This window comes from Peromyscus eremicus, chromosome X (genome assembly GCF_949786415.1).
Source record: "Peromyscus eremicus chromosome X, PerEre_H2_v1, whole genome shotgun sequence".
Lineage (NCBI taxonomy): Eukaryota > Metazoa > Chordata > Mammalia > Rodentia > Cricetidae > Peromyscus > Peromyscus eremicus.
The window spans coordinates 120,942,286-120,957,055 of record NC_081439.1 but is presented as its reverse complement, the minus strand read 5'-3'; positions in this window follow the sequence as shown (position 1 = coordinate 120,957,055).

Sequence of the window (14,770 nt, the reverse complement as noted above, 5' to 3'; positions counted from 1 at the left end):
TAATTGGACTCCTAGAGATCCACCTGGGACCTAGTCATGGATCTCTGCATCCAGATCCCTCAGTAGTTGGATGAGGTTTCTAGCATGACAATTAGGGTGTTTGGCCATCCCATCACCAGAGTAGGTCAGTTCGGACTGTCTCTCGACCATTGCCAGCAGTCTGTTGTGGGGGTATCTTTGTGGATTTCTGTGGGCCTCTCTAGCACTTTGCTTCTTCCTATTCTCATGTGGTCTTCATTTACCATGGTCTCCTATTCCTTGTTCTCCCTCTCTGTTGTTGATCCAGCTGGAATCTCCTGCTCCCCCAAGCTCTCTTTCCCTCGACCCTCGCCCTTCACTACCCCCACTCATGTCCAGGCTGTTCATGTAGATCTCATTCCATTTCTCGGGCAGGGCTATCTTACCTAGTCTTTAAAGGTTTGTGGAACACCCACTCACTCGACTACCTTTTTGTGCCAGCACTGGGTTCCACAGCATACTTTCTCTAATCCCTTGTAGGCCACTCCTGCTAAAATGGAGGACTTGTCATATTATCTTAGTAATTGCCTCAGATTCAGTTCCCAGACCATACTTCTGCTATCCACTCTTATCCTTAGCCTACTCTACTCTGCTCTCAGAGTTTGCTTTTGATATCAGTGGTACCACTCACATGAGCAGTTCTCCAGCAGCAATGGTCATATTAGTTAGCAGGTGGCTGTGGCAATGGTTTGTCCAGCTAACACTGGGTAAGAACTCAGATATTCAGTAGTATTTTGGAGCAGTGGTAGAGCAGCTTATGTCTCCCTTCTCTTAACTGTATTCTTCTACTTACATGTAATTTCTAAACAAAACTCTTATGCAGAACTCCACTGTTATTTATGGAGAAAAGAACTCATTTAGTAGAGGCTGGACTCTAATTCAGTATGTAGCTGAGAATAACCTTAAAATGAAGATCTTTCTGCCTCCATCTCCTAAGTACTGAGATTACAGGTTTGTGTCATCATCATACCTAGCTGCTGTGGAATAACCCTTTTGTACATCATGAAGATGTTTTGCTCTCATTGCTTTAATGAAGAGCCAACTAGCCAATAGCTAGGCAGAAAGAAGTAGACAGGAAAGCAAGACTGAGAGATTGCTGAGAAGAAGGAAGGCATAATTGCTAGCCAGATGCAAAGGAAGCAGGAAATGAACACGCTATGCTGAAAAGAGGTACCATCAAATGATAGAACAGAAATAAGAAATATGGGTTAATTTAAGTTGAAAGGGCTAGTTAGCAACAAGCTTAAGCTATTGGCCAAGTATTTACAATTAATAAGTCTCTGTGTGGTTATTTGGGGAGCTAGTGGTCCTGAAGAAAAATTCCACTTAAAAACGGTGCCCAATGTCTGGCACAGACATCCACATAAGGCCTGAGAAAGTTTTTAAAAAAAATAAATAAATAAATAAAAATAAAAATAAAAAGCCAAACATAAAAAAAAAAGTTTGGAACACAGAGTCAAACTAGGCTTCCTGGTGGCTGCCTTCTCTCCTGTAAGCTGAGTGCTAGTGACAAACAAAGGCACGGCTCTTTTAAGGGGCCCTGCCACTGAGAATTTTATGGTGTTTATGAGCAGCAAATGGTGCATTACTCAATGGAAGGAGACAGGTAGAAATGTCTACAGCAGCCTGACAACAAATACTTCCCAGAGCCGGCAGCAAATGTGGCTCCCACTCTGCCATGAGAATAGCCTCTCAGGGAGCTGAGAGAGGAGGTGTCAGCCACCAGTACTCCATGAGCTAAGCTACACAGCCATTTAAGATTTTGCTCATGTAGACAGAAAAGGTTACAAATATACCTTAAAGACTGATTCAGGCAGAAAAAAACTCTAAACATGTTTACAATGTGTTTAAAATGTGTATAGACTTGGGAGGAAACAAGAGATTATAGAAAGTCATAGAAAAGCAATTGTTTAAAAAGTAATAGAGTCCTCAAAAAAGGAGTAACAGAATATAAATGAGAAAAGCCACATAAAGATGAAAAACATATGGAGAATCTGGATCCAGTATGTTATTGTGTTTTCTTTAAATTTTTTGATTGCTGATGAATGAACAATAGATGCTGAGAGACATGGGATTATAGAAACTGCTAAATTAAATCAACCTCTATACTTTAAAAATATCTTGACTTCAAAATGGAAGTCAAAAGATGTGTCACTTTGGTGAAGAGGTTATGCTTTTGTTCCCACAGAAAATGAAAGGCTATGGACTCATTCAGGGTTGGAGATCACATTTGATCAAGGAAGACCCCCTAAAAATCTTGGCTACAAACAAATAAATTAAACTAAAAAATTTACAAGACACATAATGTATATTTTATCTACTCAAACATGAAACAAAAAAAAATCATCTTTGGCTAACTTGTGTACAACGCACACTCTATACTTGCATTAATGCAGATATGTATATTACCTCTGTAAGTTAATATATTTTCAGAGCAAGGGGACCAGACACCAATAAAAAAGATGGTTCAGCTGATCCAACATCTCAGTGCACTTCTGATGCAGTTTCCTCAGAGTTCTGCATTAAGAATAGCTTCAAAGCTGCTGGTTGAGATGGTCCAACCTCACAGACTACTCTAGCCAGGACTTGACCATAGTCGTGATTTTTCTCAGGATCCCCCAAAGATGCCAGTACCATAAGACAACAGGAAGCAGTCTAGAGAAAAGAACACCCAGATTACCAAAAGATGAGTTATGGATGTTTGTCATCATTTAAGGGGGGTTGGTTATAAGCTGTTATTAGTAATGGTCATGAAAAAAAGCTAAACAAAAGAAATAAATTCAAAGATCTCTTTCTAAAGGAAAAAAGGGAGATATAATAGAGAAATGATTAGATAAATGTATAGTTTATTGAATCTACTTTAATCAAAAAAACCAACTATTAATCTAAAATTTGTTATACTGGTATTGATATTAGTTTTGTTGATATGATTTTAAAATTATTTTTCTTATACTGTATATATGTTTCTACTCTTATTTAGGGTATTGTGTTTTTGAATCTCACTTAAAAATGCAATGTATAATTAAGAAATACAGGTTAGTAGTTAGTCATCTATAATAAATCAAACTTGTAGTCATATTAGGTATGTTTTCAAGGTTAAATAGATATATTTAGATAGATAGGTGATCTTCAAACTCTTCAAAGACCTACAGAATATGGCATTTGAAATATTTTAGTAACAGAAGTGAGACATGGATGCTTCAGAGAAGATGACGGGTATCAAAGAAACTCCATATGGAGTTTCCTTTCTTTGTGGCAACAGCTAGCCATTGAGAAAAGAAACGGCCCTTGCCTCAATTGCTGAGAGTATACTGTCCAAACTGGACCAGCAGAATATGAAAGAAAGCACCTGCAAACATTGCCAAAATAAGGTAAGACAGTCCTTCAAAAATTCCCTGCTTCTCAGAAATGTCTGTCAGATATAGTAGACCTATAGGCCAAAGATGGATGTCCCAATGTTACAGAGGAACTGTGGTTGAATGTCTTGAAAGCCAGATATCTCTGTGATTGGGTGATATTACAGCCTTCTGGGTCTTTGATGGTGTTAAAGACTAAATAGTTAGACTTATAGTTTCCCTTAGTTATGATAAAAAAAATAAATGAGGTATAAAACTTTAGACTCACAAATACAAGATAGATAATAGAGTATTTTCTCTAAATTTGCCAAGTACAAATGGACTGGATATTGTAACTATAATTCTTCATAACTGTTTTTGTTGTATATAATTTTAGTATGTTAAAGTTAAAGCCTTCCTTTTTAATTAGATAAAAAGGGGTGAAATGCTGAGGAATAATCCTTTTGTACACTGTGACAATATTTTGCAGTCATTGGTTTAACAGAGTCAACTGACCAATAGCTAAGCAGAAGTAGATTAGACAGAGAAGCCAGACTGAGAGAATGCTGGGAAGAAGGATGGCAGAGTTGCCAGCCAGATTCAGAGGAAGCAGGAAATGAGCATGCCATGGTGTAAAAAAGTACTGCTATGTGGTAGAGGTTAGATAAGAAATATGGGTTGCCGGGCGTTGGTGGCGCACACCTTTAATCCCAGCACTCGGGAGGCAGAGGAAGGCAGATCTCTGTGAGTTCGAGGCCAGCCTGGACTACAGAGTGAGTTCCAGGAAAGGCGCAAAGCTACACAGAGAAACTGTCTCGGAAAAAAAAAAAAAAAAGAAAGAAATATGGGTTAATTTAAGTTGAAAGAGCTAGTTAGTAACATATCTAAGCTACTGGAAAAGTATTTATAATTAATAATAAGTCTCTGTGTGATTATTTTGAACCAGGCTGTCAGGACAGAAAACCCCACCAACACCTAGCTAAGTGTTATGCCTCTTTGCAATATCATATTGGTGTTATAAATTCCAGACATTAGGCTCAGACTTAAAATATTAATTTAATGTTATCATAAATTTCTTTGTCTTTGGTCTTGTAATATGTATTTATTTTTTCCTGAAAAATTGTTTTCATACAATGTATCTTCATACAACATTTACGATGATTATGCTTCTCCCCTCTACCACCTCCTCCCAGATATGCCCCATTCCGTAATTACCCGACTCCATGTCCTTTCTTTCTTTCTCTTTAAAAAACTAACAAATAATATGTAAAAAAGAAACAACCAAAAATGCAAAACACACACAAAAACACAAAATCAGAAACCCAAAAGTATATAAGCATAATAACAATAAAAGAAAAATGCCCATTACAAAACTATATGAGACAAGAAAGTGTATAAAAATACAACAAAATTCAGGTTATGTTGCCCATCAACCCTTAGGGATAAGGCCGGCCATGAAATGTGGTTAACATACCAAGTAATACTCCATTGGAGAAGATATTGTCCTTTGCAAGCAGGTACCAATTGTAAATAGCTTCTTGGTTAGGGATAGAGACCCATGTCCACTCCTACCTCTTCACACTGGGGCCTTGTCTGCCTTGAACATATCTAAGCCCTGCTCATGCTACCCAAGTCTCTGTGAATTCATATGCACATCAGGCCTGTTGTGTCTGATTTACATAATGGTTATAAAAGCTTGTACTCCCACCATCAATGAATAAGTGTTCCCCTCCACTTATATTCTCATAAGCATGTGTTGTTATTTGTTTGGTTGATCGTGGCCAGTCTGACAACATAAGATAAAATCTAAGTAGTTTCAAATTGCGTTTCACAAATGACCATGGATGTTGAACATTTCTTTAAGGGCTTCTCAGCCATTTGTGTTTCATCTTTTGAGAAGCCTCTGCACAGTTCTCTATCCTATTTTTAAAATTTGATTACCTGTTTTCTTTATGTCCATTTTTTTACATCTTTATATATTTTAGATATCAATCCTCCTCCAGATGTATAATTGATAAAGTCCTCTTCCCATTCTGTAGTTCACTTTTTGTCTACATGATGGAATCATTGTCATACAGAAGCTTATCAGTGTCATGAGGTCTCAGTTATTAACTGTTGATCTTGTTGTTAACTGTTGTTCAGAAAGTGTTTTTCTTTCTATGCAAATGTGTTCAAGACTAGTCCCAACTCTCTCTCTCTTGTCAGATTCAGGGTATTGTCTCATGTTGAAGTACTTGATCCATTTGGATCAAGCTTTGTATAGGGTGATAGATATGGATCTATTTGCATTCTTCATCAATTAAATATCAAGACAGACCTGCATTATGCTGTCTTTTTTTTCTAGCATGCAATTTTGGTTTATTTGTCAAATCTGAGATTTCCATAGGTGTGAAGGCTTTTGTATGAGATTTCAATACAATTCCATTGTTCAATATGCCTGTTTTTATGCCAATACCATGTTGTTTTTTATTATAATAGCTGTGATGTACAACTTGAAATTGAGATGGTGATACTTCCAGGATTTTGTTTATTACTTACGATTTGTTTTAGCAAACAAGTTTGTGTGTGTATGTGTGTGTGTGCGTCCATATGAGGTTGAAACTATTGTTTTCAATTTCTGTGAATAACTGGGTTGGTATTTCGATGCGAATTTTAATTTTCCTTTTGACTTTTGGTTTACATGGATTATTCAGAAGTATGTTATTTCCCTAACTATTATGAATTTTCACAGAGCTTTCCTTTCTTTTTTTAGCTTTAACTACAAAGTGGACAAAAAGTATTTAAAATATAAAGAAATAATTAGTAAAACACTGTGTTTAAGCCATAGAGAAAGCACCCACAGAAAAGATATATAAAGAAAGATGAGGAGAAGTTATACTGTTTTTGGAAAAGTTCTGTGAACTGGCTTAACTGGATTAACTCTTAAGGGAATTTCAACTTTGACCTCAAATAACTTTTATCGATCTGTAAAAAGTAGAATTTATTACCTAAACAAGGTTGGTACTGATCAAATCCTTGAAGTACTGTCATTGACAATATCTTTAAATCCCTTAAACTAACTGACAAATTATTTTCTAGAAATAAATGTAGTGCTGTACTATTGATGACAGTAATAACAAGAACCATGTTAGATTTGTATTTTATTTCCATTTCTTAAATTTTCAAATCTTAAAATATTTTTCATCAAAGTATTTAACATTACCATGAGAGTGATCAGAATTTTATTTTATGTCTTAGTTGTATTTAAAAGTTACTTATCTTTCCAACGGTGATGCCATATATATCATTAGTCATTAATATGGTTTTAGTATCAATGTCAGATGATTTCATAGAATAAAATGAGTATAAGACCAATTTGTCAGGTTAATGAATAAATTATATAATTATACTGTTTATCAACGCAATCACTATAATGACTAAACTCTTAAAAAATCACATTATTAAGTATGCAAAATGAGAATGGAAATTTTCCTTCCAGCCATTTCAAAAGGACACATAGGTAACTCACAAGGTATTCAGCACAGCTGTGATATTTAGCTGGGGCCAAAGTGTCACAACGAGATGAAGAAACATTAAAACCATCCCTTGTATGTAGGTGGACTTTCTTTGGACCACCAGCACCCAAATAATGACATGGAGACTTATTAAGTAGGAAGAAAGCTTGGACTTAGCTTAGGCATCTTCCCAACTAGCTCTTAAAAGTTAAATTAATCCATTTATATTAATCTACATTCAGCCACATTGCTCATTACCTCTGTTTGGTAATGTGTGTCCAAATTCCTCTCTGTGTGACTGGAAAATCCTGCCTCTCTTCTTCTCAGAGTTCCTATCTCTTCCTCAAAGTCCTGCCTATCCTCTCCTGCCTAGATAATGGACATTCAGTTCTTTATTCAATCAATCACAAAGTACCTTGGCAGAGACACAGCTTCATAGTGTTCAAAAAGATTATCCAACATTTCCCCCTTTTTGTCCAAATAAAAAGGAAAGATTTTAACTCTAACATAGTAAAACTACATACAATGAGAACAATTATAAGGTAAGAATTATATTTACATTATCCAGCCAAATCTGTATTTGGTAAATTAGAAGAAAATACTCTATATTATGTATCCTATCTTGGTGAGTCCAAAATTTTATATCTAAACTTCTTTCTATCATAACTTGTATTACTAACCTAAAAGTATCCTCCTATACCTTAATGTATTTTCTTAGATAAACAACTTAAGATTTTATGCCTGTCAACCTTACAAACCTTGCATCTCTTTTGTAAGTTTCTTTTCTGAATTTGGTAAGAAAGAAAATGGTATAACTATCTAGTCTTCAACACCCATCAGAAACCAAAGAAAGATAAAATATTACCTAAATAAAGAGGAAGTGCAGAGCAACCAGTTTCCAAAGCTATAGAAATGACAGATAGCTGGCTGCCTGGACAGTCACCTAAGGTTCCTCTGTAATGTTGGAGCATCCATCCTCAGCCTACAGGCTTAGAATATCTGACAGACTTACCTGTGAAGCAGGAATTTTGAAGAACTGTTATACTTTGTCTTGGCAAAGTTTGGCAGCTGACTTCCTTTGTGTCCAACTTGTCCAATTTGGACAATTTGGAGAGCATACTACCAGCAGTCAAGGCAAGGACAGTTTCTTGCCCAGTGGCTATGTTTGCCACATTGAAAGCAAACTCCCTATGGAGATTCCTTGATTCCCATCATCCTTTTTTTAAGTACGTTGGTGCTTCTAGGAGTAGATGTGTCTCACTGTCATGAAAAGTCTTTATGTTATTAAAACATCATAAATGTCTTTTTCTACAGATTTCTGAAATGTTTAAAAGCCAATTATCTATCTAAAATACATGATGCTAAAGAAAGTTTATTTCTGTCTACATTTAAACCCTTACTACAAGTTTGATGTCTTAATTATCTTAAACAGTTTGTCATCTTAGCTTTCAAGGACTAGAGCTTTACATTACAATTTTAAATGAGTTGCATAGGTACAATAACTTACAGTATTTTTTAAACAAAAATAACTTTAAATTTATATTAGTATACAAAAGTCCATACCAATGTAAAATATTTGAGACTAGTAGTTGCTTTTTTAGTAGATTCAATAATCTACTCTTTTATCTTACCATTCCTATAACCCCCCTTTTCTTTCTTCTCAGAAAGAGATCTCTGAGTCCTTTGCTTAGTTTCTTCCCTGGCCGTGACCAATACCAAATTACAACTAACTCCCCTAAACAATAACAAGCATCCATAAACCACTGAATGACCAAAATATACCCACTTCAACTCTTAGGAACGTGGGCATCTTGTTCTTAAAATTACTTCCTGGGTCTAGTGGCAAAGGCATCTTAAGGGGACCCTGAGAAAATTGGGATAATTGTCAAGTCCTGGAAGAGCTAGCTGTATCATTTGTTATCCAGTCTCCATTTGATGGGAAAGTGCAAGACTTAACTGAAGTCCCATATAGAGGAGTCTATGAGGCTGGACCATCTCAGCTAGCTGCTTTTAAAGTTATTCAGGCTGCAGGTTTTTGAGGAAACTGCAACAGAGGCATTCTGAGAGTCTGGATCAAGTGGGCAACTTGTCTTCTTTATTAGTGTCTGGTCCTTTTGTTCTGAAAACCACAAACTTTCAGAGGTAACATACATATCTGCATTAACACAAATATAGAACGTATGATATGCACAAATCAGCTAAAGATGATTTCTTGCCCTATGTTTGAGCAACTAAAAGGTATCTGTCAGCTTTATAATTCCATTTTGACTGCATAACCAAACTTTAATATAAATCTCCATCCATGCCATATGAAAGGATGGCATGTAATAATGAGACATGAAGACTCTGTAGCCAACAAGATTTATTATGTCTTAACCAGTCTCAGAGTTGTTTCCAGGTAGAGGGATCAGCCTATACATCACCCGTCTTATAGTTTTTCTTGGTTTCTTTCTTTATATAAGAAGCCAAGATTTTCAGGAGGTCTCCACTGAACAAAAATTGATCTTTATTAATTTTTAAAGAATCCATAGTTTTTTGTTTCCTGTGGAAACAAAGGCATAACCTCTCTCCCAGCACAGCACATTTCCTGACTTCCATTCTGAAGTTAAGACATTCTTAAAATATATAGGCTAATTTAACTTAGATTTTTCCACAATCCAACACCTGTCAGTAGTAGTCATATTTTTTGTTCATTAGTATTAAAAAAAAATAAAGTTAATAAAGCATAGTATAGGATCCAGACATCTTGTGTTGTAATATTTTTCATCCTTATATGGCTTATTATTTTTATATTACTTTACTCTCTCTTTAAAGACTTTAATATTTTTAACTATTTATTTTTCTATGACTGTCTATACCCATTCTCTGTTCTCCCTTCTGCACCTAAACACATTTTCAAGTATACTGTACCTGTTCACAGGTTTTCTCAGTCTTGTCTGGGTTTCTGAATGTTTGCAGCCTTCTCTGAGAGAATAAGCCAAGCCTCAAAGGGCAAGGCTAATCGCTGTGTGACTCCTCTTAGCACATGGCACTGGCAGCTGGCTCCAGCCCCCTGGGGATGGTCCAACAGGCTACCCCACTGGCTCTGTGCTGCAGCTGTTGTTTGCCTTTCTGTGAGAGCCTAGCCTCATGCCAGTGAGCACTGGCAAGAAGCTACATTTATCTGCCCCAGCTGTGGGAGGTTGGTGGGCCTGTGTTACAGCAGGAATTTCTACCTAGTACACTAGCACATCTACTAGTCAAGTGCTGGGCTGCATGCGTAGCGGGACCTCTTAAAGGAGCTGTGCTTCTGTACTCCATGAGCACCTGGACTGCTTGAGAGACTGCAGTTACTAGGAAGCTGTGTCTGGTTCTGTGTCTGGAACTTTTGTCAATTTTCTCTGGCCCTATGTGAATATATGTGTCCCACATTGGTTTATTTGCACTGCCAGCTCCCAAGTGTCAACACGGAAACTTTTTATTAATTTGGAAAGTTTGGTCTTAGCTTAGGCTTCTTTCCAAATAGCTGTTAAAATTTAAATTAACCCATTTATATTAGTCTACATTCTGCCATGTGGCTTGTTACCTCTGCTCAGTACCATACATCCCAAATTCTCCATATGTGGCTAGCAAATCACACCACTCTTCTTCCCAGAGTTGCATTATTTTTCTGGAATTCCAGCCTATCCTCTCTTGCATAGCTATTGGCTATTCATCTCTTTATTAAACCAGTCAGAAGGTTTCCTTGCACAGACACATCTTTATTGTGTACAAAAAGATTATTCTACAACACTTATAGATGGGTAAAAAATGATGAGAATCTGAGATCCTTATTTTGTAGTTTGAAAGGCAAAATGTGACAGCTAGTTTAATGTCAACTTGACACAAGCTGGAGTCATCTGATAGGAGGAAACATAAATTGAGAAAATGTCTCCATATGATCTAACTGTAGGCAACACTATGGGACATTTTTTTTTAATTAGTAAATGATGTGGGTGTGCTCAATCCATTGTGGGTGGAGTCATCCTTGGGCTGGTGGTGCTGTGTTCTATAAGAAAGTAGCTTAGCAAGCCATGGGAAACAAGCCAATAAACAAAAATCTACGGCCTTTGCATCAGCTCCTGCTTTCAGATTCCTGCTTTGTTTGAGTACCTGCCTTGGATTCCCCTAGCAGACTGTGACTCAACATATGCAAGCCAAATCAAACATTGTCTCCCTAGCACTGGGAAGGTAGAAGTTGTTACCAAAGATTGGGGTATTGTTGTTACAGGCCTGACCATGTGTTTGGAGGAGTTTGGACTTTGACTCTTTGGGTTCGGAAAGCAATGGAATGCTTTAAACACGGCTTAATAGGACATACGAGTAGGAGCATGGAAGACAGTGGTGCTAAGGGTTATTTGAACTATGAGGGGCTCACTCAAGAGAATTCAGAGGAGAAGAATTTTAATATGTTTTCTAGAGATCATTCTTATGATATTTTGGTGAAGAAAATGGCTGCCTTTTGCCCTTTTCTGAAGAGCCTGCCTGAGGCTAAAGTGAAGAATTTTGGATTAATACTGTTGGCAGAGGAAACTCAAAACAGCCTAGTACAGACTCTGTTGTATGTTTTTTAGTGGTAATTTTAATAATGATTTACATTGAAAAAGAGCAAGATGTGCAGGGTAAATTACAAAATGAAAATTTTTAGGAGAAAGAGAATCAAGAAGTGAAAGAGAGCTAAATTTTGTCCTCAAGAAGATAAATGGATTAAGAAACGGAATAAAGGGGGTGGTGACATCAGGGCAAGACCCCACCCTGCTAAATTTCCAACTTGTGAAAAGGAATTAAAGAAAAGTTTAGAGCGGGTGTGGTGATGGACACCTTTCACCACAGCACTCAGGAGTTAGAGACTGACCATCTCTGAGTTTGAGGCCAGCCTGGTCTACAGAGCAAGTTTCATAACAGCCAAGCTTAGGCTGTAAAATACAAAAGGCTGGTAAAGAGGTAATTGAATAAGGGGGCCATGTTCCAGCTCCAGCAACCAGCAGAACTTGGTAGCTTTGGCCATGTGGTTCTGGGTGTAGAGTTGAAGATAGAAGAAGAAAAGAGTTATGGAATGAAGCTGCTGAGACCAAGGTTGTGTCACAGGTGAAGGCCTAGGAGAAAGACCATTGTGTGAAGCTGCAAATTTGAAGACTAGATTGTCCTGACAAGGAGAGCTGTTAACTGGGGGGTGGAACCAGACGAAGAAAAAGAAGTATGTTGCAGTCAAATCTGAATGAAGTTGGAGATCTGAAGAGCGTTTTGACATCAGACATGTAGATGCAACGTTTGGAGTTTGCCTAGCTAGTTGTAGGTCTTGCTTTGATCCAATATTTCCCCATTATATTCCTTTCTCTACATTTTGGAATGGTAATGTATAACCTGTACCATTATATGTTAGAGTTATGTGACCTTTGTTTGTGTGTGATTTTACAGGGGATTACAGTTAAGAGATTGCATGAATCTCAGAAGAGACTTTTGACTCTTAAACATTGTTAAGAGTGTTATATACTGTGAGGACTTTTGAAGTTGGACTCAATACATTTTACATTATGATATTGTTACACACTTATGGGGGCCAAGGATCATAATATGATAGTTTGAACTTAATTGGCCCCCATAATCTCATAGGGAGTGGTTCTATCAGGAGGTGGAGATTTGTTGGTGTGGATATGGCCTTGTTGAAGGAAGTATGTCACTGTGAGGTTTGCTATGCTCAGGAAACTGCCAAGTTTGTCATTTGACTTCCTGTTGCCTGTAAGATGTAGCACTCTCAGCTACTTCTCCAGTACCATGCTTGTCTGCATGCCACCATATTCTCTGCCATGATGATAATAGACTGAACCTCTGAAACTGTAAGCAAGCCACCCTCAATTAAATGTTTTCCTTATAAAAGTTGTATGCTCATGGTGTCTTTTCACAGTAATAAAAACCCTAAGAAAGATAGGGAATAAGCCAGGAAGGAAAAATCCTCTATGGCCATCAGCTCCTGCTTATAGATTCCTGCTTTGTTTGAGTATATGCCTTGGATTCCCTCAATGGACTCTGATTCAATGTATCTAAATCAAATGAAACATTGTCTCCCCAAGTTGCTTTTGATGATATTGTTTAATCACAGCAATAGAAACCCTAACTAAGAAATGAAATAATCACATTTTCAGTGCTTTATGAATAACAAGAGTTGATATTTTATATTAAAATTATGGTCAACATGCACTTTCTCTTTGTGTACTAGTGGGTTATAAAATATCATTTCCATTTTTACTTGCATATATTAATTTAATTGTGGATTATACTGAGTTTCATATAGATATTTTCATACATGCATATAGTATACATTCACTATCTTCAACATCATACCCTTCTGTCCTTCCCTTTCCTTTCCCTATCTTTTTCCATTACTTTCCTTCATTCCTTTAGACAGATTTGCTCCTACATTTGTATTATAAATATAAGTATGATCATACATATTCTAGGGTCCACATTTGAGAAAATACATAGGACATTTGTCTCTCTTAGTCTGACTTAATTTATATAATGTTTGTCTCCAGTTATATTCACTAACCTGTGAACAATCTGATTTAGTTCTCTGTGACTGGAAACAAATTCATTGTATATATCTGGCATGTTTTCTTTATTGATCTGTTCTTGGATGCTTAGGCTTATTGCCTAACTTTGCAATTGTGAATTCTGCTTTATTCAATAAATATTTCTGTGGTATGTTGACTTAGAGCACCTCAAATAAATACCTAGTAATGGTATAGTTGGATCATATGGCAAATATGGTGATTTTCATAGTGGCTGTATTAGTATTTTAAGGAAATTATGGAGATGTGTTGTGAATATATTCACTGTCTTATGATCAGTACATGTCTAAAAAAAACTCAGCGACAATTGGAAATGTCATAAGTGAAAAATACATTTACTCTTCCTGGCTTACCAAATATCTGAGCTTAGCAACACAGTGCACTGAAGGGGAACAGTTGTTTCCACTTGTAAGCTTATAACTCACTATTGTTGTTCAGTATTTCCAGAGAATATTGTGTGACATATCACTGATCTGAAAAAAGAATAAAATTCATAGCTCAAAATTAAACTTCAAAGAAATGTGTATGTGTAGCTTTTATCATAAGGTCAAAATCTTGATAGACAAAAACATTGTAGTTATCTGCATAAGTTCTTTTATATGCTGACATTGTGTTGAAAAAACAATTCTCAAATGCTATTTTTACTTGATTACCTTTGGTGATATCACATATTTCTGCTATAAATATTTAAAAGATCTGCACCACAAACATACATTGCTAAGATTAGTATAATTTACATCTTTTAAGACCTAGAGAAATTTGCTTTCTGGTAACATTTTAATAATAGTTTACTCTATATATTTTTATATTTTATGTAACATAATATAGTTTGTGGTTTGTCATTTTTACTTATAAACACAGCTTAGCCTTTTATAACTATAAAATAAACTATTTTAAATAACCTAGTCTTTTATAAGTTATTACTCAGTATTTAGGAGGATAAAAAATCTCTTAGCAATCACAGGGCTTATATGTAAACAATAATTAAAATTATTTTTTAATAAATTTTTCATACATATATGTAATTCATTTGTTATGACAAAATTTGTAGAAAGAATCATTTTTATATCTATAATCTTACATCAATCAACCCTACATATCAAACACTGGTTCAAATTTGTGACATATACTGATGTTTATACTTTATTATATGTATCAAAGAAGGTATGGTAAACTATGCTATGAAAAAGTCACAAAATATCAGTAGTTTAGAATATTAAAAGGAAAGTCTATGATCTTCATGGTTAGTCAGGTCCCACACTGAAACAGAAGACCAGTCTCATGTGTTCTTCATAACTATTTATTTTGTTATGGAGATTTAATCCTACCTATGGAA